Here is a 24,695-nt window from a genome sequence, read left to right as displayed (position 1 = left end):
CATTGAAAACGCGTAATCGCCTATAGAAGTCACGCCCTGTATATTAAAACAAATCTTATTCATTATTTGCTCATTAGGTAATAGACAAATTAGAAATGGAATAGTATCTTATGCCAAAAGTTAAAGTTTATCCTCAGTTGAAGGCAGTTTTATTTTTCTTTCTTTCGTTCATTTCATGGTCAGCAACATAGATTCACAAAAGCATGATTTGGCCGTGAATTAAGTAATGCTAATCAACATCACCGCCATCTCACGACAAATTGTATAAACGAGTTTCTTCCGCAGTATCTGTTGGAGAATTCCCTGCTGTCATTGTATTTCTATCCTTCAGCGCCGAGGAACCTTCGCAACGGTACTGTATAGTAATCTAAATCATTCTATACACTATCTTATTTTGAATTTTCATACAGGTATATACAAAGTTGTTGATATTTTAGATAATTGAATTTGTATTGCTTGATGTTATAGCTTCTAGCAACTGCTGGCAACAAAACTCAGTTCTGCTTGCTTTTCGCAAGGGTGACACAGCCGTATTATCAATGTAATAATTATTGTTCCTTTGTTGAGTTGAGTTGAAGTGATTTTGAGTTTAGTGTCCCTTTCAGATGAGGTTGGACCTACTGATTAACGTGGAATCCGAACATCAGCTCTCGCCGGGAATCGAACCCTGGTCTCATACATCAAAAGGCGTGTACGCTACCGCTTAGCCACAAAGGAGCTCCTTTCTTCATTGAAGTTATCGTTTCTTTTTAGCAACGACGCTATATAAGACGGAAGCGGTCCCGGGTTCGATTCCCGGTGGGGTCACTTGGTCGAAAAAGGGTAACACGCTTTTTCAGAGCAGCCACCCTGAGTGAGGTTTTCCTGGGTTTTCCTCCTTCACACCAGGCAAATGCCGGGGTAGCACCTAAGTTATAGGTCCCAGGCCGCTTCCTTCCTTCCCCAATCCTTTCTTCCTTCCCTTTCCCCGGATTGTGTGCTCGCCGAGGGACGTCATCCCTCAAATCGTGAAGGGTAAAATGGCCTTAGATGCCGAGAGCCCAGAAGTCTAAATCCTAAATCCCGCTATATAAGACGTGAACCTACAGTTTAAAGTGGAATCCGACCATCATAATGCGTTCAAATTTTAATGCTCCCCCACTGGAAATCGAACCCAGGACCACACAAACCAAAGTTGCACGCATTAACCAGTACACCACCGGGAAGGGTAAATATAAAGTTTTGGTTTGTAGAGAAGTGACAACTGATATTTGTTTTACAGTTTACTTTTGCTGATTGGTTCTCTGCAGGGTCGAGGAGTGTGAGGCAAAAGTGAATTTCGGAGCCAATGATGTGGATGAGATTCCATATCCAGCATGAATTCGTTATTTTCGGCCAACTTTGATTTTTTAATACTAATAATAGTGATATCCTACTATATGCGGGACTAAGATAGCCATATACTTCTCGAAATAAATAGTATCTTCTTCTTCTTCTAAGCTTCTTTTCTCATTTAGTTGAAGTCGGCTTTACGGATCGTTCTCCTCCACCTGTTTGTACCTTGTTGTCACATCCGCTGTGATACCACACTGCATCATATCCTTCTTTGACCAGCCTCGGGATCACTTTCCATTTAGTGTTACAGCATCCACTCCGTGAGCTACAAATGTATGTCCAAACTATCTCAGTCTACTTTCTACAGTCACTCCACACATCAACCGCAGCATTTCAATTTCTGTTCCTCTCTCTTCTTCGTCGACCAACATTCCGCTCGGTATAATATGGCAGGTCCCACTATGGTTTTGTAAACTTTTCCTATAAGGGTCTTCACTACATCGAAATTAAACTACCACTAATTTTAGAGTGTTTCTGTAATATCTTCAAAACAAATAAAAATACTCGAAAAGCAGAAACGTAGTGAACTAGATAATAGATTTTGCATATGATACCGTTATCACCAGTGTGCGAATTGAAAAATTTTCCCAGGGGGGGATGAATTTCACCCATATGCTCACCCAGTCCTCACACACACACACACACACACACACACACACACTTTTATATATATATATATATATATATATATATATATATATATATATATATATATATATATATATATATATATATATATATATATATATATATATACTAAGAAGTACAAAACAGTTGAGATGTGAGATCTTTCATAAATTTTCACTCAAGTAGTATTTAGGTTAGCTACACAAAGTAAGAATTGTTCCCTTTTTCTATCTTATCTTTATGTCCATTTAAAAATACTCCAGAGGGGGAAAAGTTATCCCTGCCAGGGATAAAAATTTTTCCTCTCCAGGGTGGGAAAGATTTTTGTCAGGGGGGGAAATCCCTGGCATCCCCCCCGCCAATTCGCACCCTGGTTATCACAACTCATCTATCTGCTTTCGATTGGCAACTGTAGAAGGATTTAGCATTTTTTGCGAGTTCTGTAAATAGCGGGATACCAAAAGTGGATAGGTGAATTGTGGTGAAGGTATCACATGCAAAATCGTATTGTCTAGTTCACTACTTTTATGCTTTTCGAATATTTTTTATTTGTTTTGAAGATATTACAGAAAAGCTCTAACATTAGCGGTAGTTTAATTTCGCTGTAGTGAAGACCCTTAAAGCGTACTGGTATCCTACGGTCACGTAACACTCCTGCCGCTTCTCTCCATTTTGTTTAACAACTGCTGATTCTACTATTTACACCTTCTTCTATTGCTGTATTTTCCTGCAATAACGATCGCAAGTACTTGAATTTCAAGGTCATTACCATCTCTTCTTCGTCCAGTTGTATTTTTGTATTGTCGATTACATTTTTTCCTGAAAGGACAATGTCTTAGTTTTACTAATTCTAAGCCCTTTGCTCTCCAATGCTCCTCTCCAGGAATCTAATTTCTCTTGCAGCGTCGCCTTGATCTTACTCACCACCACGATGTCATCCGCAGATAGCATATTCCAAGACGCTAACTCTTGGATTCCCTTTGTAAGTTCGTCTATCATAATTGTAGAAAGATATGGAGTAACACTAGATCACTGATGAATTCCCACTTCAACTATGAACTCTTCTATTATTTCACACGCGCTCTTCTCTTCTGTACTACATCCATTACATATCTTCAATTATGCAGACGTATGTGTTCAGAACTCATATCTTCAGTACTTACCAAATAAGACCCCGTGGTACTCTATCATATGCTTTCTTTAGGTCGATGGAAACCATATGAAGGTCCTTCTTGTGTTCTCTGTACTTTTCCATTACATCCTAAGTGCAAATAAGGAGTGCGATTTAAGTTAAGGGAACTTTGAATTTTTGTAATAACTTTTTTATTTCTTGAGAAATCACAACACATTTTAATATAATAAACAAATGATATCTGAAAAAAGAAGTAGTTTACTATTTGACGCTGTAGACACCCTTGCGGCCGATTTCTCGAAGCTTGAACAGGAACTTCTGGAAAAGCGCTTGTCCACTACTTTTTGCCACTTCTTTTGATATTTCCGACCACTTTGTTTTGCATATCTTTCCCATCCTTGATGAAAGTAAGCTTTTTAGCCATTTCGTGTTTAACTAGAGCCCAAAAATGCTCAATGTTTCTAGCCTGAGGAAGTTCTGGCGCGTTCTCGTTTTTACCGACAAACCCAATACCAGCATCAGTAAGCGCGTCTCGCACTTTTTTCACATAATGCGAGGATGCCATATCGAGCCAAAACACAATGTCATGTCCGGTGAACTCTTTTTGTATCCACAGAGACAAAATCTTTTCAATGTACTCTAAATACTGGTCATCGTTGATTGTTCCACTTCGAACAAGAACAGACGAAACTTTACCGTTTGCCGCGATCCCTTGCAAGATCAAAAACTTTTTCGTATACCTGTCTTTAGGTTTCACAAACTTGCTAGGATTAACTTGATGTTTACCAGTGTACGATACATAGTTGGAAACAGGTGCGAACGCTAAGTTTTGGTAATAGTAGGTTTCATCATCCATGATCCCAATGTTGCTCGCGAACTTCTTGTCGGAGAGTTTGCGGCAGTTGATCTTAGAGCGCTTCTTCTGTTCGTCTGTATAAAGTGGTGCACTTTTACATGTTTTAACCTTGAATCCGTGTTCTTTCTTGATTATCCTTACATTGAATTCAGGAATTTTAAACTTTCGTCCTATAAGACGGTTTGATAAATTAGGGTTCTTCAAGAGTTCTAGTCTAATCGAACTTTTCACTTTTTGTGTACATTTTGAAATTGAGCAACCAGATTTCTTCTTTCGTGATGCTTCAACAATCTCCACGTAATTTTTCAACATTCTATGCACTGTACTATAAGGATATTCACACTTAAAATGGTTTAAAGCAGCCGTAAAATCATATGTCCACTGGTTCTCATAGAATTGGATAAGACTCTCGCGGAGAGCCTTGCCATGTTCGGCTGTCATTCACTTCCCGTTTATGTTTACGCGCTCACGCTTAGCATACACTCGTGAGATACTATGACAAGCACAGGGTGAAACTTTCATTGAGATCGAACGAGTGGTTTTTGTTTTATGAATGATTTTTGCCAGTAACCTTAACTTAAATCGCACTCCTTATTGCATCAGTTGTCGATCGCCCTGCCGGGAAACCAAATTGGTTATATTTTATTTCGGGCTCTTCCTTCAGTCTTGCTTCTATCACTCTCTCCCAGAGCTTCATTGCATAGTTATAAGTTTTATTCCTTAATAGTTGCCACATTCTTGCACATCTTTGTTTTTAAAAACCGGTATAATGTACCTGTTTTCCCATTCTTTGGGCGTATTTCCTATTTACGGTAGTAAAACGTACGTTCATTGTCTCGAAATATTTTTAATCCTAGGAAGAAATAGTGTAAGTGAAGTTGTTAATATTTCTGAAGGGTCTAAATATATTTTCTTATACCCACGGGATGGCCCTGGTTCTCTTGAATAATGAAACTGCTAAAAAAGAAGCATTACCTTAACTTTCATTAACATCTATGTGTTGGTGTTCAATGAAGAAATTTTCTTTTTGCGTAGAACAACATTCGAGTACCTACAACATTACAGTTACTAAATAAGATTACAGCACGTGTGCCTTTGATGAACGTGGTTCCTGGTTCGAATTCCATAAGATACATAACGTTGGATAATTGATCCAGCATTAGAGACAATTGTGGACTTACTTTAGGCCTACAGATAAACACGTACTAGGTAGGGAACTCCTGGTAAGAAAATAGCTGTGATAGCATCCAATGTGCTTTCTGCTTCCCAAGGGACTAGATTAGAGCTGTCTCATCTCGAAAATATATCTGTTTCTATTGGAAATATTTGTCTCGTCTTATCTCTGCAATAAACGTGCTATAAATACAACAACGATCAAAAGACAGTGACATCGAGGAGTTTGAGTATATTTTAAGGAAATACAGTAGAGCGTCGATTATCCGAACGTCGGTCAACCGAACGACCGCTTAACCGAACTGTGTACTCGCTCGCACCTGTTACTCTCCCACCCTACCGTCCATCATCCCCCTCACTCCCAAACCAAGTTTCCCACAGTAGTCGCCGCACTGAGCCACCGCGGGCGGAACATTGCTTCTAATGGGGTCTTCATAAGGCGCTGCTGACCGGCCAAGCCGCCAGTCGCTGTGTTTCAACTATCAGCACACTTCTGTCGGTTTAGCACTGGCTGTAGAAGTACAGTCCAGTACAGTGCAGTACAGTACAGTTCGATTATCCGAACAAACCAGTTTTCCGAACACCCATGTCCCCCAATTACTTGGGATAATCGACGCTCTACTGTACGTTGTATTTCTTTGCTTTATGACCCATGTGATTCTGCACTTCAGTCTTAAGAAGACGATGAGAAATGAATTGAGGAGTTTGATGTAATAAGACCGTAAGCGATATTACGCCCTTTTTGCATCAAACGCATTTGTGGCTTTTACCATGCATGTTTAGCCTCCTGGTAATATTTCAATTCAATATGGGAATAAAATGCTGAATATTACATTGTTTTATGTAAGAAAAAAAAAACTACTTAAATTTTCAACATCGTTTTTCTCCAACTGCATGTTTCAGAGTTACGCCCTTATTGCATCAAACTCCTCAATTGTAACAATGAATGAATGAGGAGAAGGTACCTTGAGTGGGATTGAATTCGCGGAAGACAGATCTTGCGATCGCCAGCTGGCTTCTAGTACAAGAAAGAAATAGTATTTGGCCAGTATTAATTTGGATCTCCCTGGTGGCTACACGGCTAATAATAATAATAATAATAATAATAATAATAATAATAATAATAATAATAATAATAATAATAATAATAATAATAATAATCGAGCAGCAGTGGCTCAGTGGTAGAGAGGTCACTTCTTGTACCTGGGTTCCTGGTTCGATCACAGCTCATACCAAATGGGCTTTTTGGTGAACAAACACTATCCGCATGGATTTTCTCGATATTCTTTCTTTTCCTCCCACTTTCGTCATTCCACTATTATCATATCACTCATCTAATATCACAGTGTCTCTTAGTTACGGTGTGTAATCGTTGAATGTTAAACTGCAAATATAACGCGTAAAATTTATTTAATTTTCATTATTCCCCGGCCATTTGTAGCGTTTGTAAAGCGTTTTTATTGCTTATGCGTACGCTTGGAATACGCTGACCATGTATTTAAATGTGGATGGCTAATCACAAACGCGAAAGCAATAAAAAAAACGCGGAGAAAACGTTAGCTCGAGCGTATTTGGTGCGTTTCGGAACAATAGACCGCCTGCTGTTTAAAAGATGTCAAAAGAAAGGGAAAAAAGAAAAGACGTGTTGCCAGGCAAGGGATTTTTAGCAATAAACAGCTGCTTTGAAGATGCTTTGTGCAGAGTACTGGAACTCTGCTATTATAGACTTGGACTTGGCAAAAAAGACCTGGAAACCCTGACTGGCTCACAGTATGATTTATAACTCTGGCGAAAGTAAAGTTACCAAATAGCCGGTCGCATTCGCTCTAGGGGTAACGCTTCGAGAACTCATTCTCTAATAGCCATAGACTTAAATTTGGTGTCTGATTTACAAGTCTAGCAAAGCTTATTGGTTGAGATCGAAATGGTTGAAGGACTAGAGCGCAGAAAGGTTAAAATTAAAAATTTGCCCATTTTCGTAATAAGATAACAGAAATAATTTTTCACGGTAACTTTAGTCAAGTTATTTCATTTTGATCCAACATGGCTCGTATTTTGACAGACGTATGTGTTTGATGAGAGTTGCAAAATATCAGTGTTTTTCTAGTACAGTCTATGAGCCCACTTAAAATTTTTTGCGAAATTTTAATCCTTCATATCTTTTCTCCTTATGGCGGATGCAAGAAAAACACTCGCTGCACACTATTGTTTAATTTATCTATAGTAATTTGTGGGAACGTAATATTCTTTTTCTTGAATATTTAAAAATGTCTCACTGTTAACTGATTGCTGGATTTCTTCTGCCTAGGTGAAGGGGCGATTTCGGTTAGTGCAATAGTCACTCAATAGTAACTATGCAATTAGACAGACAACGCACCATGCTTCCAAAAGGACTACACAAATTCCTTTTATTCTTTTTGGGCTTAAGCGCAACCCTTGTATTAAGCTAGACTCGGCTTTCCCCTCTACTCATTTATTGGAGGACACAATTTCCGTGACATAATCAACTACTATTTCAAACTTTAGTAAACCGTACTTGGACAGACTAACCTCTACAATAATTCTTACATCTCAACGCACATCAACCACCAACCACAAGAGCTTCGTCGTGGCTAAGCTATAGCAATAGAGTAAAAAATAAAGGGCCTTATGCAAAGTCGTTTTGACGCATGATTAGCGTCATACTAAAGGCCTGACTACTGCAGGAAACATATGTTACTCCATCTCTTTAGTATGGCACTTAATCACGCGTCAGAACGACTCTGCATAAGGCCCAAAATGTCTAACAAGGGGAAGGCAGACTTTGGTAAGTGAACTTCGGGACCATTTTTTGCGAGGTGGTAGTGCACATTTAAAGAGTTAATATTACAAACTGGGAGAGCGCAATGACCAAAAATAACCGAGAAAAACCGTCTTAAAATTTTCTACTCGCCGCATGTATCGTAAGACGCGCAAACTTATCAAGTGGCAGAGTGAGAGGAACCTAAGATTCAAGTTCAAAGGGTCCCGGGTTCGATTCCCATTCGAGTCAAACTTTTATTTTCGTTTTAAACTTCAAACAATAAAGTAGACATTTGCAACTATAAGTAAAATATTAATTCACCATATGTTTATAATGTATTAAAACAATAGAAATTTTCAATCACTTATAAAATCTTTCAGTGTTCCATGTTAACTAGGAACAAAATTTAATCTCTTCCGCACTTCAGTCTCAGGTTCTTCTCACTCTGCCACGAGAGCTCCCTCGTGGCTAAGCGGTTAGCGTATGCGCCTTTGACGTGGGAGACGTGACGTTCAATTCCCGGCGGGAGCTCATGTGGTTCGGATTCCACGTTAATCAGTAGGTCCACGTCTCATGTAGTCTCGCTGCTGAACGGGACGCTAAACTAAAATCACCTCACCTCACCTCACTCTGCCACGCCGTCACTTAATACGTTTGCACGTCTTACGATATATGCGGCGAGTAGAAAACTTTAAGACGGTTTTTCTCGGTTATTTTTGGCCATTGTGCTCTCCCTGTTTGTAATATTAACTCTGTAAATGTGCACTACCACATCACAAAAAATGGCCCCTAAGTTTGCCTTCTCCTTGTAAGATGACCGAAATTACTGTCGAATCCATCAGGATTTATCGTCGGTTACTGTATTTTCGGAGTCGTTAAGCTGTTAATTACCACTCCCGATGACATTTAAGTTTAAGTATAGAGACGAACGGGCATGTAATTTAGTTTGGGAATTTACAAGTGTTGTTGTTTATTCTGCTGGGTTCCTTATTTTGTGACGGGCAACGCCAAATATGTTGCGCATGTTGTCGGACCTGAATTTACAGGGCCAAAGCCTCGGCGTTAGAAAGATCACGTTTATAAGGGTAATTTGGAAGATGGTAGTAATATAAAGAAGTAGGCAACAATTTGTTCCTGGTATCTTATGCGTTCATCACAGGGATTATACCGCATTTTAACACAAAATATAGGAATAGTTTATAGTTGTTTTAAGCCGGTCGAGAACTCCAGTATATGATGTGAATTAAAATAAATTTTAAGCAATAACAATTATACATTTTTCGTCTTTGATCAGTAATCCAACTTTTTTTTTTTTTCTAAAGAAAGATACATTGGCAACCTTGTGCGGTGGCGGCAACTGTAGTGTCCCCGTACGAAAGCTTCCACTTAAGACAATGCTTCTTTACGAGTGACGGATACTGACAATTGCTGGAGATAGTTACGTTAGAGCAGACAGTGGCAGCAACTGTTTTAGTCAAAGCAACTGCAGTTGCCTCGTACGTACAAAATATCCAATTTAAAGCAATGCTCCAAAAGTGGTGGCACAATTCGGTGGCGCATCTCAATGGCTTGGTGTGAAAAGGGTATAGTTTTTGGAGTTGAGAAAATGGCTGATACGTTTGAAATAACTTTTGGAACATATAATATACCTCAAGGTGAGTTTTTATCATGTCATTTCGATTGAAGTTCATATTCTATGTGGAACTTCTGCTTGAAAATTTATACCGCAAGTTGAGTATCTTATGGATTATTATCGTTACACTTTAATTGAAATGCCGGAAGGGGATTCAAGTATTTCTTATACACCTTTTCTCCCCGTGTGAAGAATGGGTACCTCAGCTACCCCTATGTTCTTCTGGCTATCTTGCACTAAACATATAATTGCTATTATATGGACTTTTATATAAACTTTATGTACAAAATTTTATATGTAAGAAAATACCTGTTTTCTAGTGCGAAAGTAACTTTATTTGTAACTTAATAACTCTTGAACCAGCACACCTATCTCGATAAAATTTTCAACATAGATGAGGTTTGGGCCTCGGATGACTTCTATCACTTCACTTTGAAGGTGCAGCTTGCAGGAAGGAAGAGGGAACATACATTGAAAATGACCAATATTAGTGTCGAATCCATAGTTTTCGTGGTCGCTGAGATGAACAGTGACACTTTCGAAACCGTTTTAATTCAAATTCAGTCCCCATTAGTACTCCTATAGGAGAAGGGTGACATTAAAAGTAATCGAAAATGACCAATACTTGTGTCGAATTCATAGTTTTTGGGGTCCCTAAGTTCATTGGTGACAGTTTTGGTGCCCTCTATATCCCAAAATGAAACTATTCTCCCCGTGCAAAGAACGGGTATTCTCCTCGTCTTTAATAATAACGAACGGAAGTTTCACATGTTAAATTCTTCAATATATTTCTCGCTACGCAAATTTACGCACTTGTGCGGCGTATGTGTGTATATATGTAAATAAGATCATCTCTCTTTTTGGATTGTTCGAAAAATAATAAAGAGGGATTTTTACCAGAAATCAGAAAACTAAAAAGTAAAAATAAAACCTGTTGCTTTTAGTATTTTTTCTGCTAGCGAAATACATTGTGTATATACTACAGACACCTTACAACAAATCAGATTAGCATCAGGCGAAGAAATGGTTTTTAAATTTATTTTCTGGTTTTTGCCAATATTTCCGAACAAAAGATTTCTTCTAATGGGTTAAAAATTTCCGGAAAGTTTACACAGCACAAGGAAGATAGGTATCTCTATAAAATATATATTTGATTTTATCATAGCGGTATTAACTAAAATGATTCTGGCTCCGTTATTGTAACACTTCCCTGGCATAAAGCGGGAACTTCATAAGATTGCTTAATTTAAATGTGTCTATACTAATTAATCTAGCTAGGACTATTTTAGCATCTTTTGTAGGCATAACTCCATTCTATCACGATGCTAACTTTAAAAGGGTGCTGCACATATATTTGTTGTTACAAATTGTCCCTATTCTAATACAAGAAACATAAGTACTCAGTGATCTTAACTGTATACTAGTAAATATAAAATAATTTTCATTTTAAAAGCATAATGTAGTAAAATATTAGAAAATTTCAATTTTTCCCAAAATTTCCAATTTTTGTTTGCAGGCTCGGGAAAAAACGGCAAAAAACTGTTTTTTTTAACCCAAAATTTCCGGTTTTTTCAGGCCATCACAACACTAAACATGACAATGTTGGAAACTGTCGGCTGCACTCGAGTGGTGTAAAAAGGCAACAGTGGGTCCAGTTCCAGTGCCCGCTCATAACACATTGGGTTGAAAAAACACAACTGTGGCATTTCATAGTCGAGAGTTGTATAAATTAAGAGCAAATGGGTTTCGGTATGTAGCTCTAATATTAACAGCGGTGGGCACACGCACACAAATACACACAAATAGTTTTCGGTTTTCAGGAAAAAAACGAAACAGGTTTTTTGAAAATTTTGAAAATAGAAACCTGTTTTCGAAACCGGTTCGGTTTTCTATCAAAAACTGGTTTTGGTTTTAAATCCACTTCGATTTTGTATCAAACCGGTTTCAATGATAAATTGAACCGGTTTTTGAAAAGAATACTCTCAAAGAACGGATTTACGTTTTATCCAAAAGTAGAGGCCCATCTCTAATTCTTAATCAAAAGTGATATTTTTTTGTCGTTTCAGTACACAAATGTGAACGGGTGAAATGGAGTTGATTGAGTTGAGTTGATTTTAGTTTAGCGTCCCGTTCAGCAGCGAGGCTATATGAGACGTGGACCTACTGATTAACGTGGAATCCGAAAAACATGAGCTCCCGCCGGGAATCGAACCCGGGACCGTACGCTAACCGCTTAGCCACGGAGGAGCTCCGGGTGAAATGGAAACTATTCTTGGATGCTGAACCTCAACGAATATCCAATATTTAAACCAAAGGCTGCTTACTTGAATCGAGAAATTGAATTCAAGATTTAATCTATACCTGAGGTACTGAGTTCCTATAAAAGAAACCATTTCTTGCTATCTATTAGCGGTTTTACGCTATGGGAATCAATATTAAAACCGAAAGTGGAAGAAAGTTTCTAGTACTTCCGATTTTAGTAGAGACATTAGAGCTGAGATTAAACCTATCTTGTGACAGTAAATTCATATATAAGAACTATTTCATGCGATTTGTCAGCGTTTTTGCTTTATGGAAATAAACGTTGAACGGAACCTCTAAAAAAAAATTCTACCACGTCTGTTTCAGGAGAGAGTTAATGGTAAAGATGACATTGTGTTTTTAAAGTGCTGAATCAATATCAAAAAAACATTTTCCGCTATTTCTTATCGCTCTTCCTCTATATGATCCGTATTGAAACCGGAAATTATAGATTTCGGGAACTTCCGGTTACGTTAGAGGAATTAGAGGCGAGATTAAACTTACCTTGGAGACATTAAGTTGATTTAAAAACAACCGTTTCTCACTATTTTTTGCAATCCTGTTCTATTGCGATTAACATTGAAGCCGGAAACGGTACATGTCTACCAGTGTAACAGGCGGATAACAACAGAGATGAGTCTATCCTTACAACGCTGAATCCATCAAGAACCTATTTCTTACTCTCACAGTTTCTGCTCTCATATTTGTCAATAGACAGATGGAGAGACGGACATAGCCGTTCTAGAAGGCTTCCCATACTTACGCATAGAACAGTTTGGAAGTTACAGTAAAATTGTCAAATATTCAAAATATTTATAGGATCAACTCAGTTGTATGGATTGCGTTCACTTGTTCCTTTTGAGTCAGAAGACGCAGTAAGACAAGTTTTGAAAAAAAAAAAAAAAAAAACAGTCTAAAGCGAGTGTTCCCCGCTCACCAAAGGTATCGAAACTCTCGTTTAAGGGATCTCAATCTTAATAATAAGACTTTTCATTTTCTGGAAAACATTAGTAGCCCTGCAACTTCTACTGTGGTTATGCAGGGTAGTGAAGCAAGCGCAAGTTGAACTGATGTTTACAGTTACAGGTCGACGAACGGGAACCGCATTAAACTTTCGAGTACTGGTTCCATTCAGGTTGGTGAACTCAAGTATCTATAATTGAGGTTATCGAGCGTGAGTTCAAGTGAGTGTGAATTCCATTGAGACTATCGAGGGCGAATTCCACTGAGGTTGTCAAGTTAAAGTAAGATCGAATCCTATTCAAATTATCAAATGCTAGTTCCAGTGAGGATGCCAAGTTCAACTGAGTATGAATCCCACTAAGGTTGTCGAGTTCACGTAATATTGAATTCCATTTAAATTATCAAATGCTAGTTCCACTGAGGATGGCTAGTTCAATTGAGGTCATCGAGCGCGAATTTCAGTGAGGTTGCCGACTTCAAGTGAGATCAAATCTTTTTATCAAATGTGAGATCCAGTGAGAATGCCTAATTCAACTGAGTATGAATCGCACTGAGGTCATCGACTCCGAATTCCACTGAATTTGTCGAGTTCAAGTAAGATCGAATCCTATTTAAAATATCAAATGTGAGTTCCACGGAAGCTGTGAATTCAAGTAAATGAGCAAGTGCGAGTTCGACTAACGTTGGCAAGCTTCCGTGTGCTCGAATCTGGTTGAGGTTGGGAAAGTCAACTTTCAGCAAGCGTGAATCCCATTGAAGTTTTCGAGCGCGACTTTCATTGAAATTGATAACTTCGTGACTTAATAGAGAATCCACTTGGAAGTCACTATTCCACAGTTTAAGAAATTATAGATCCATCGCCACTTATACAAAATATTGTGATAGATCCTACCCTGTACCAATCCAATCCTATCATGAAAGGTTATTTTTACTCCACCGTTCCTAGAATGCATCTCCTATCTTCTGGCAGTACCTAAAAGTCTACTCCTCGGAGGATGCCTGGACGCATTCCATCATGTTTCCCATTCCAGGAAGTATTTCTTCCAAACTAGATCTATCGATCTAATTAACCGTATAATATTCTGTGACGATCGCATGTTGTCGGTTTCCACGTTACGTAACATCTTACATTAATTCGTTAATCTGTTTTTCTACATCATTTTCTGCAACGACCATACTGTTTATTCGCGCAGATTAACGCTCACCTTAATATTTCATACAATAAAGTAGAACATTTCTTATGCAAACGTAATGAAAAGAAATGTTAAAGTTTTCGTCCCACATTATGCCTTGTAGGCAAAAGAAGGCAAATGATTAATTACTCTTTTTAGAACGTCCCACAATTATGTTCCTTGGCTAAGGAGAACGTAATGATGAACATTAATGAAATTGTGGGATGAAGAAAGTGGGAGGAAACGGGAGAATTCCGACAAAGCTCTCGCATACAGCATTTTGTCCAGCACAAAGGCCACTTGGCGCAATCTAGAATCGAAGCAGAGATCCCGTCAACAGAAGTGACCACTCTACCACTGGTCCATTGTACCTTATGCAAATATGAATATACTATATAGTAAAGAACAGAAATTTCCATACTTTTACACGATTGTGTAGATCCATACTTAATGTCAAGCTTTGTTCTTGTATATGGAAATGAAATTTTATATACTGAATAAAAAGTTCGTCCCACAACTGCTGATTCATGTCCTTTCAGTTGAGGAGAGAATTTTTGTTTACCTTGTCTTTTGAAGAAAAGTCAGACCCAATATATAACCTTGAGGTACTCCAGCTGTAGTTCTACCTGTTTTTACTTTTTCTCTCTCTCTCGTAACACTCTCATATCACACTCTAGTAAAATCATTTAAGAACGAATGCAGTTAATCATAATCGAGAGACAGTTAATCATAATAGCTTCTAATTTTCTTTACACACAGCGCTTTAGCAAAGAACAGTTCAGATGATGTTCAGTTCACTCACCACTCAATGGAATGGCTGATCATTTAAATCAAATACGTTTTTCATTACATTAATTATAATAATGTCATGTATAATCTTGTCTATCATTGCATGAAACAGTGAACTTAAAAATTTCCGAGTAGTGCTTGAAATCCATTTTCAAACAATGGATCCGATCTCATATAGCCTCAGGCCTGAAGAAGGAAGTTAAATACAAATGAATTCAATGAAGCAAGAAGCCATCAAAGGCGCCAATTTATACGTACAGTACCGTAAGACATCAGGGGTTACTTTGCACAAAATATAAGTGTGAAACGTTTTAAAGTCATAAACAAAGATAAAACTGAGAGAAGGCGGTTTCACTCTAATTGGGGTTACTTTGCACCGGTCCAAAGTAACCCCTTTGATAGAAAATTACTACTGGTGGTACCTCCTGGCTTCTAATTTTAGGTAAATTTACTATTTAGGTAGATGCCGGAATGGATTTCTTGTTGGAAAATAAATTATGAACAGTACCGTATCCAGAAAATTAGTTTGAAAGGGGTTTGAAAGGGGAGCTTACTTTGTTTTAGAAATCACTAAACTTTTTTTTGGGGGGGGGGTTGAAGCTTATACGAATAAGAATGACTAACATTAGATTTTTTTAAAAAAAGAAAGAAAGAAATCGTGCAATTTAGGTGGGCTTCAGCCTGGAAGTTCCAAACCCCGTAAATATTCTACTGATTATATTTGGGATGATATTTTTGGACATAAAGAGAAACAAAGGCAAAACAGTTCACGGGGAAGTTTTCTGTTCCTGAGTTGGCATTCTTGTAGGGCATATGCTGAACTATCGGAATGTGGTTCTTGTGCCAGTACCAGAAATACATAATTTTCTTTACAAATATCGATAATTCATACTAAGTACTGGTACCAGTACCATGATTGTAATATCAATTATTGCAGACTGCATGCAGTTTTGTGTAGGAAGTGAAACATATAAGTACTAAAGGGAAAACATTGCATTATGTTCGTATATTGAACATACCTTTTTTGTACGTTGTGCAAAGTATCCCTACCTATGGGGTAATTTTGCACCAAAGTTTTTATTTCAATAACTATGTTCATACTGAATATTTACTAATGCGCTTGCACAAATGTTTTCCTTATACATCTAACTATTATATGTTTAAAATACAGCGTTGTAAATCATTACGTTTTGTAAGTTACATGGGATTTTCTTTAAAATTCTTTAAAATCAGATGCAAAAAAACCCATCTTACGGTATGCAGGAGCCCTGAACTTGCCTGTTATTATTATTCACAGTGGGCATATTTGACTTCTCTCCTAACGCAGTAATTTTTGTTCATACAATTTGTATCTGAGGAGCGAGCTGAGATATCGATGGGGATACAATATGTAACAAAAATAAATATTTTAAATAATGGTTAAGTTGGGATCTCTGACACGAATAATAGTATATTTTTCGGCACGGAAAACTCGGGTTCGATTCCTGATGGGAGCTCGTGTGGTTCGGATTCCATGTTTAGGTGTAGGTCCACTTCTCATATGGCTTAGTTGCTGAATGCGACGCAAAAACTCTAAGTGGAAAACTAACAAGAGTATAAATTTGTTACTTCTGTACAGGCACAATCCCCAGCGAAGAAAGTTCGTGATGAACAACATCGTGTCCATGAGTTTTCTCGAGGTACTCTGTTTTCTCTCACATCTCATTCCACCAATTCTTCCATCATCATTCACTCGCCTTAATCATTGTCTCCCTTAACCTAAAGAACATACTCGTAGGACGTTAAACTGAAGGAAAGATTGTACAGGCACTAAAATGAGTGCAGTAGTTTATTTAATCACACATGAATAGTTGTATGTTGTTGTAGATCTGCTGTTGAACATTCTTTTAGCACACCTTCTTATGCAGATATTTTTTTGTGTTTCGTATTGTTTAGAGATAGTACTGAAAAGGTATATTTGTGAAGTGTCCCTTCGGGATTCGTGTAAAATTAATTCAAATGCAAAATTCTTCGCGGCTTAATGTACTAATTTTAGCGGCTCATACCGGTAATTTGCATATTTATGGGCCTTTATAAATTTGCAATTCAATCATACATTACTATAACACTCGAACACAAAATTAATTTTAGTTTCTTTAGATGTAACTGGACATGAATGTGGGCATATTCAAAACAAATTGGATCAAGTAATGTGCTTCTCTGACACATGTTACCCACCCCGGCCGTCATTTTGGATCCGCCATATTGAATTCAACTTTCGGTTTTTCAAATGCAAATAGATGCAATTGATATATCAAATTCATGTACAATTTTCTTGAAAATTCACTGGTGTAGTGAATTTTACCATAAATTGTACCGTTTGGAAGTTATTGCATGTTGTGTAGTGCCTCCATTAATTTCATCTCCTTTAGCATGTAGAGCATGATCATGGGACGAAAAACTGCAAATGTTCGGCCATATTCGTCGCCATCTTGCATTTTACTACTAAAGCGATTTTTGATTACTATTAATATCGAAATTCTTATTTAGAATGGGAAGAAAAAGTTGGGTTCCATCTTGTTTCAGTGGATTCTAATTGAAAAGGTTTTCTGTTAGTAATCTGTAATTATGCAAGGAAAAAGTTAAATATATAGATATTATTCTACGGTAAGCTGATTTTTGATTTTGATATTAAAAATGTGGTAAAGAAAATAAAGAGAAAGAATAATATTAACAATTGGCGCAATCGGTAGCAATCAATCGCTAAAAGTATTACAGAATTAGGTGTTGCAGCAATTTGTTGAAGTTTTTAATGGATCTATTAATGTTCCCGTTCCCATTAAAGATTTTAAGGTAGCTATTCCTTTAAGACAAGGTGTCACTCCAATATTTAGAAAAGCACATGACCTACCATATTCATTACAGGAGCAAGTTAAGAAGGAATTGGATAATTTATGTAATGCTGGGATTTTAAAGATTTCACAAGCGGATTGGGCTACTCCAATGGTAATTGTTAGAAAAAAGAATGGAACTATAAAGTTATGTCTAGATTTTAAACGTACACTAAATTTAGTGACAGAAAAAGTTAGTTATCCTCTACCTAAAATACAAGATTTACTCAACAGATTATCGTGTGCTAAGTACTCTGTATTGTTAGATCTAAAACAAGCTTATTTACAACTAGAGGTGGAGGAAGATTTGCAGAAATATTTAGTAATTAACACTCCTTTGGGTTTATATTTACAGCATCGATTACCATTTGGGCTTAATTGTTCAGCGCAAATTTTCCAAAAATTTATGGATAATGTCTTACAAGTTTTGGAAGGAGTAGCTTGTTATCTTGATGACGTGCTTATTTGGGGAAGTACGGTGGAAGAATGTTATCAGAGAACAGTGCAAGTCTTGAAGAAATTTAAACATTACAACATACAGGTAAACAAAGAAAAAAGTATTTTCTTCCTTGATTCCATAACATATTTACGATATGATATTTCTCAGAAAGGTTTTCTTCCTGCAAAAGACAAGCTGCAACCGATTTTGAATACTCCTTCGCCTAAAAATATAACACAGTTACAGTCTTTCCTGGGTATGCTGAATTTCTGTCATAGACACCTTCCTTGCCGTTCTATATTCCTACATAGTATGGATTATTAAAAAAAAGGTATACGGTGGGAATGGTCTAGCAAACAAGAGAGCGAGTTTCAGTTAGCGAAAAGCATGCTGCAAGATGCAAGTATTTTAGATCCATTCGATGAAACATCAAAGGTGGTACTGATGACAGATGCCTCTCCAGACGGAGTAGGGGCAGTACTGTACAATGAAATAGATGGTCAGTTTAAAACAGTAGCTTGTGCCTCAGCTACTCTATCGGAAGCGGAGAAAAAATATTCTCAGTTCGAAAGAGAGGCTTTAGCGGTGGTTTTTGCAGTGCGTAAATTCCATAAATTTTTGTTTGGCAGAAACTTCAAGATTATCACGGATTCCCAACCAGTGAAATGGATTTTTTGTTTGAAAGCTGCTCCAGATGGAGCTTCTCCAAGAATGAAAAGATGGTTCCTAATCTTAGCCAATTACGATTGTGAGTGTATAATAAGGCTGCAAAAGTGGCTGTAAATGTTTCCTTTAGAAACGTCTACTGAAGAGGATCAAATAGCTCCAGATTACATCAGTGAAATTTCATCTATTATTTTAGATAAGACAGAGATAGAAGAGGAGTCTAAGAAAGATCATACAATACAAAAGATTAAAGAATGGATGTTATCCGGTTGGCCTAAAAGATTACCACCTTGTTTTGATTATAAAGAATGTCAGGACATGTACAGATGAATATTTCAATTAGAATTGCACAACGATTGTTTATTTTGGAAAGGAAATATAGTGCTTTTTAGAAGGTTGAGAGCTTTCTATATGGAAAGATTGCACAAGGATCATCTGGAAGAGTATGCTACTATGAAATTAGCGAATAACGAAGTACGGTGGCCTGACACGATTAATGAATTACGTAGTTATTTAAAGAGTTGTGAAGTGTGTTCAGCTACAGCTAATAATTCACCTAAAAATTATTATTGTTCTTGGCCGAATTCAGAAAAACCTTTTAATAGGATACATGTAGACCATTGTCAGTTTTTTGGTTTCCTTTTTATGCTTATGGTGGATACATATTCCCACTGGACTAAAGTGTGGAAAGTGAATTCGACTAACACTTCTGCAACTTTGTCTTGTTTAGAAGAGTTATTTGAATTGATGGGGTTTCCTGGAGCTATAGTTACAGATAATGGACCTCCTTTTAGAAGTAATGAGTTTCAAGAATATTGCAAGAACAGAAATATCAAATTGATTTCTACACCACCGTATTCTCCTGAGCGTAATGGTAGCGCTGAGAGGGCGGTGCAGACTTTTAAAAAGTTAATGAAGAAAAGTTATATTCAGAATGGGTATCGAGTTAACCGTCAGTGTGTAGTTAATTGGTTAAAGGAGATTAATTATGCGCTTTGGCACACTCCATTGAAAGTTATCCATGCTGCTGCAGCTTCATTGGTGTTTTCGTTCAAACCATGTACATGGTTTAATGTTACTCCAGTGTCATTCGACAATCAGATTAAAGCACCCGAGTGTCCAAAACGCAGAGAGGTAAATGGAAAGAAGGTATGACTGTATGGGTACAGAATTATAGGGGAGACTTACCTAAGTTTATTAAAGGGCGTTTTGTTCGATACTTAGATAATAATCTTTTAGAAATGTTGGTTAATGGTATTGTCTGTAAGTGTCATAGACATCAAGTCAGATTAACTGATCTGAATCCTCGTGAAAATAAGAAAGTAATAAACTCTGAGGATAAGTGGATGTTAAGACTAAGAAGTCCTGAGTATAAAGTTACTGGTCAGACAGGAGTAGATCGGCGTTTGGACGATAGTTGTTTGAATGAGACCAATCAAGAAAACGTATCAAGGGGCTGTACACAGCAAACAGGGTCTAATAGTACAGATTGTCGGAGATAACTAAGAAGTCGTAGACCACCTGATAGATGGGGGTACGAACAATAGTTAAAGGGGAGGAGAATGTTGAAGACAGAAACGGTTATGGTTCAATACACATGCCTTCGAGAAAAAGAAGAAAAAGAAGTTATATTGTTTTGGGATTTTTCTGAATATAACTTGCTTTCAGAGGATTCTAATTGAAAAGGTTTTCTGATAGTAATCTGTAATTATACAAGGAAAAAGTTAAATATATAGATATTATTCTACGATAATTTGATTTTTGATTTTAATAATAAAAATGTAAAGAAAATAAGAGAAAGAATAATCTTAACAGGTTCGTTTGACTAACTAACTAACTCTATGGCTTATGGAACCCGGAGGTTCAATGCCGCGTTCACAAAAGCTCTCCACTGACTTCTATCCTAAGCCAACTGGATGCAGTTTCTACTTTGTATTCTTATTTCTGCGAGATGCATCTTAATATTGTCCTCCGATCTGCGCCTAGGTCTTCCTAATGGTCGTTTTCCGATTGGTCTTCCAGTTAAGACTAAAAGCGTTCATGCTTTCTTCCATTCTGGCTATATGACCTGCCTACCTGAGCCTCCCAGATTTGATGACCCTAATAATGTTGGGTAAACCATATATGTAGTTCCTCGTTATGAAGTTTCCGTCATTCCCCATTCCCGTTCCTCTTGGGTCAGAATATACGTCTCAGGATCTTATTCTCAAATACTTTCAGTTTACGTTCTTCCCTCAGGATAAACGACCATGTTTCGCAACCATACATAACAACAGGCATGATTATCGTTTTATATATTTTAAGCTTCAAATTCCTCGACAGAATTCGAGACAAGAGATTTTGAATTGAATAATAACACGAATTTCTTGTTTTTGGTCGACATTTAATTTCTTCGTGAATATGGTTTTCGTCTGTTAATATTGATCCTAGATATTTGAAAGTATCCACTTTATGAAAAGTGTTATTTGATATTATAACGCATCTGTAATTTGCTGTATTACGATTCCGACGCACTTCCATGTATTTAGTTTTCTCTGCATTTACTTCTAAACCCATGTCTCTTCGCGTTTCCCATTCATTTGACTCCCAGTTAAAATGAGCAGTACAACAATATACATACACACAACAATATAGATAAGAATGTAAAGTCTTAAAAGAAGAATGTGAAGACTTAGAGGCTACCGAAAAATTTAAAAAAATAATGTTCCAACCATTTTTGAGAATTATTCTCAATTTCTGAAGCTTGCAAACATAGTTTAGGTTCCTTTATTGGCTGAAGAGTAGAGCAGTTGATTTGAAAATTGTAGTTAGGGAAGGGGAAGGTAGTTCCTGTGCGTCAGTCAATGAAGGTCAATTGCTGTGAATATCTGTCCCCTTGTTAACCTCTCCCTTTTATCATGTCAACTGACTGCCACTCCAATGTTTTCCTTCTCTTTCTTTAATCGACCCTAAATCATAAGAGAACTACTTGTTAGGCAAACTACGTCACAAGGTAACAAATATTTCTTTTTTTATAAATTGTCCACATTATTCAATTAATAAGTAATATTCACTCATCTACAAAAGCAGTTTTTAAATATTATTTTTCACAATAAATAAATATATAAAAATCTGAATGAAAATAAATTCTGCAAAAATATTAGCGTCGGAAAAAGTTCAAAGATGAGACCAGGACCTGTCCTAAGTAATTTGCTGGTCCGTGCAAAGACATCATTTGTGCCTCCTTTCTCCAGAAACAACAAATCTTAAAAGCCACAAATTTAATTATGCTACCCCATCATGAACAAGAAATTGAAGGAAGAGGGCACTCGCACTCAGAAAGACCTAACCACTACAAATATAATCTCGTTGCGTCTTTTTTCTTTAAATAATCTATTATGTTAGAGAAAGATAAAGCAAAGACATCTATAGAAGAATGATGGTAATCCTTTTTATAGAATTCAATATCGAGCTTCAATCTCAATGTATCAGTTTGCAATTCCGGCCCAACTAGCTCTTTTATCTTTATTTGTTAATTTTCCCTTCTACATCTGTTAAACGTTAAAAAAATTGTTTCCACCCCTTCAATGATAAGGATCTTGTTTGTGACAAATACAAGACTAGTTTTCATATCAAAACTGTGATAACTAGAGACCGGATGTTTAGGCACTAAAAACCTGGAAAATAGGGAGGTAAATAGACACTAAAACTTTAAAAAATAGGCAGTAAAATAGGCACTAAAATGTAACTTGAAATAATAAAAATAAATACTCAATACCATTAAAAAATAGATTCAAGTCATAGATACTGTTCAAAAAAATATAGAAACATACTTGTTTGTTAATATCTTCTTTTATTGTATATATAAAAACTATGCTTCTTATGCATTTCATATATTGGGTGAACCTGAAAGATGTGCACATACATCAGGAAGTGATTTGTGACATCAAAAGACGACATAAAGTCCTCTTGCATGTTGTCGAATTTCGTGTCGTGTACGAGTGACAGGGGGCCAACTTGGAATAGAAAATCGAATTCTCACAATTGAAACGCGACATAAAGGTGTGCAGATACTCCGGGAGGTGATTTTTGACATTCAAGAGGACTTTTTGTCTTCTTTTAGTATCATTAATCACCTCCCGAAGTATATGCACAGCTTTGAAGTTCTCCCTGTATATATATTTTAACGTACCACGTGCTTATGTTTACAAACACCGAATATATGTATATGTGTGTGTATTATTTATATTATATACATTATATATTTTCCCAATGAAGGCTTATTTGGAAGAAAATGCATAGAATAGGCAACATTAGGCACTAAAGCAATTATTTAGGCTGTAAAGGCCGAAATAGGCAAAATAAAATTAGCTTAAATTGAAACTATAACCCTCCATATAAACTTTAAAACCTTATTTTTGATCATGTCTTTAATATTAAAGAATAGACATTTTGCCTAACATCCGGTCTCTAGTGATAACTAATTAATGGAACTAGTGTCCGCTACTGTTCGAGAATTAAGTTCTTGTATTTGACAACAATCAAGCAATTTATGCTGGGATTTACTTGACCATTTGCTTTAACGCTGCCAATCTGACCTTAAAGTAATGTGACCTAAACTTGATTTATGAATGTAGTATTTAAATAGAAGGTGAGCTTAGTAAATGTAACTACCATCATCATGAAGTTTGATTCCAACAAGAAATATTTATTTTAAATAACATAGTTATGACAGATTTTTCCATCCATCGAAACTTGCCACCCCGTGCAAATGCACGTGTTGCACATATCGTACAGCCGGCCCTGGATGAGACATATATACCAATAGATCCAGGGCCGGCTGGATATAATTGACTAAAATCTCATGCGTACTTTTCGACTAAAACTTATTTTGTTAACGTAAAAACTTACATCGTACGTCAACCACCTTATCTATTAAGATTAAATAATCCTTAAATATGCCCTGATCAGCGCCGTAACTTTGATTTTTTTTTCTGGGGTAGGAAGCATTAATACACTTATTTTGGCCCTTAGAAAAAAATGTTATTCTAATTTTGGGCCCCCTCTTTCCATCTTTCTCTTACTCTTTGTGGGCGCCCCGGAGCCTGTGGGCACTCTCGCACGACAATTTCTGCGGGGCCGTTAGTTACGCTCCTGGGCCCGTTAGTTACGTTCCTGGGCCCGTTCCATACATGACAAATTAATTAAGGGGACAATATTGATAAATCTGAAAGCCGCACGAATAAATATTATATCCCTAATAGTAGACATTTTTTTTTATTGAAATGGGCCCACGACTCTTTGTTTTATCTATTTTTTGTGTGTTATTTTGTTTATGTAATGTAGTGAACCTGTTTGATGTTTCATTTATAATTTCATGATTGTATCGTATATGGAGTAAGAAAATTTTGTATTAAAGTGCCCCCCCTAGAGCTGTAAGGAGTTTCTCTGGGTGGTAGTAGTTCACTCCCCTGTCCCCCACAAATTACGGCCCTGGCCCTGGTCAAGTATTTAATTATGAGACTAAAAATATGAGAATGCGCAGTATGATTAATAAGACATCCTTAGATTTTAATTGTTGAATAAGTGTAACATTGCGTAAAATTCAGACATATATCAATCGGAAGATAGTAAATAATAACTGTGTCAATTCAAATAGTAATAGATAGCGACAAACTGTTTTCTGCAATCAATTCAGGGTCTCAAGGGAACACATTATCACAACCTGCAGCTCAGTATGGAAACAGGAACTACTTCAAATTTACTACCAATTCCGATTTCATTATTGATTTTCATAGAGCAGAGCTTCTCAACCTGGGGTCGTGATGCCCCTAGGTAGTGTTGCCACGAGACGAGACATTTCTCGTGTCTCGTCTCGTCTCGTAAACGAGACGAGACACGGAACAAAACCCTTTTAGACGAGACAGGCTACTTTTCCC

At 37.0% G+C, this 24,695-nt stretch overlaps 1 protein-coding gene across 2 annotated transcripts in view; it reads left to right on the top strand.

The window, feature by feature from the left end:
- The first annotated feature begins 254 nt into the window (after nt 1-254).
- The window catches only part of LOC145667817 (arylalkylamine N-acetyltransferase 1-like), a 73,635-nt gene continuing 49,194 nt past the window's right edge, over nt 255-24,695 (top strand). Inside the window, exon 1 of one of the 2 annotated variants that reach the window (XM_081735249.1) lies at nt 255-352. The gene's annotated coding sequence lies outside the window, so the exon portion shown is untranslated. Of the gene's footprint in view, nt 353-9,521; nt 9,600-24,695 lie in introns of those variants that run through there. The other variant, XM_081735250.1, reaches the window with a different exon arrangement.

The sequence above is a fragment of the Thermobia domestica genome, chromosome 13, assembly GCF_964235325.1.
Source record: "Thermobia domestica chromosome 13, izTheDome1.hap1.1, whole genome shotgun sequence".
Classification (NCBI taxonomy): domain Eukaryota; kingdom Metazoa; phylum Arthropoda; class Insecta; order Zygentoma; family Lepismatidae; genus Thermobia; species Thermobia domestica.
This window is presented reverse-complemented; position numbering and strand designations above follow the sequence as displayed.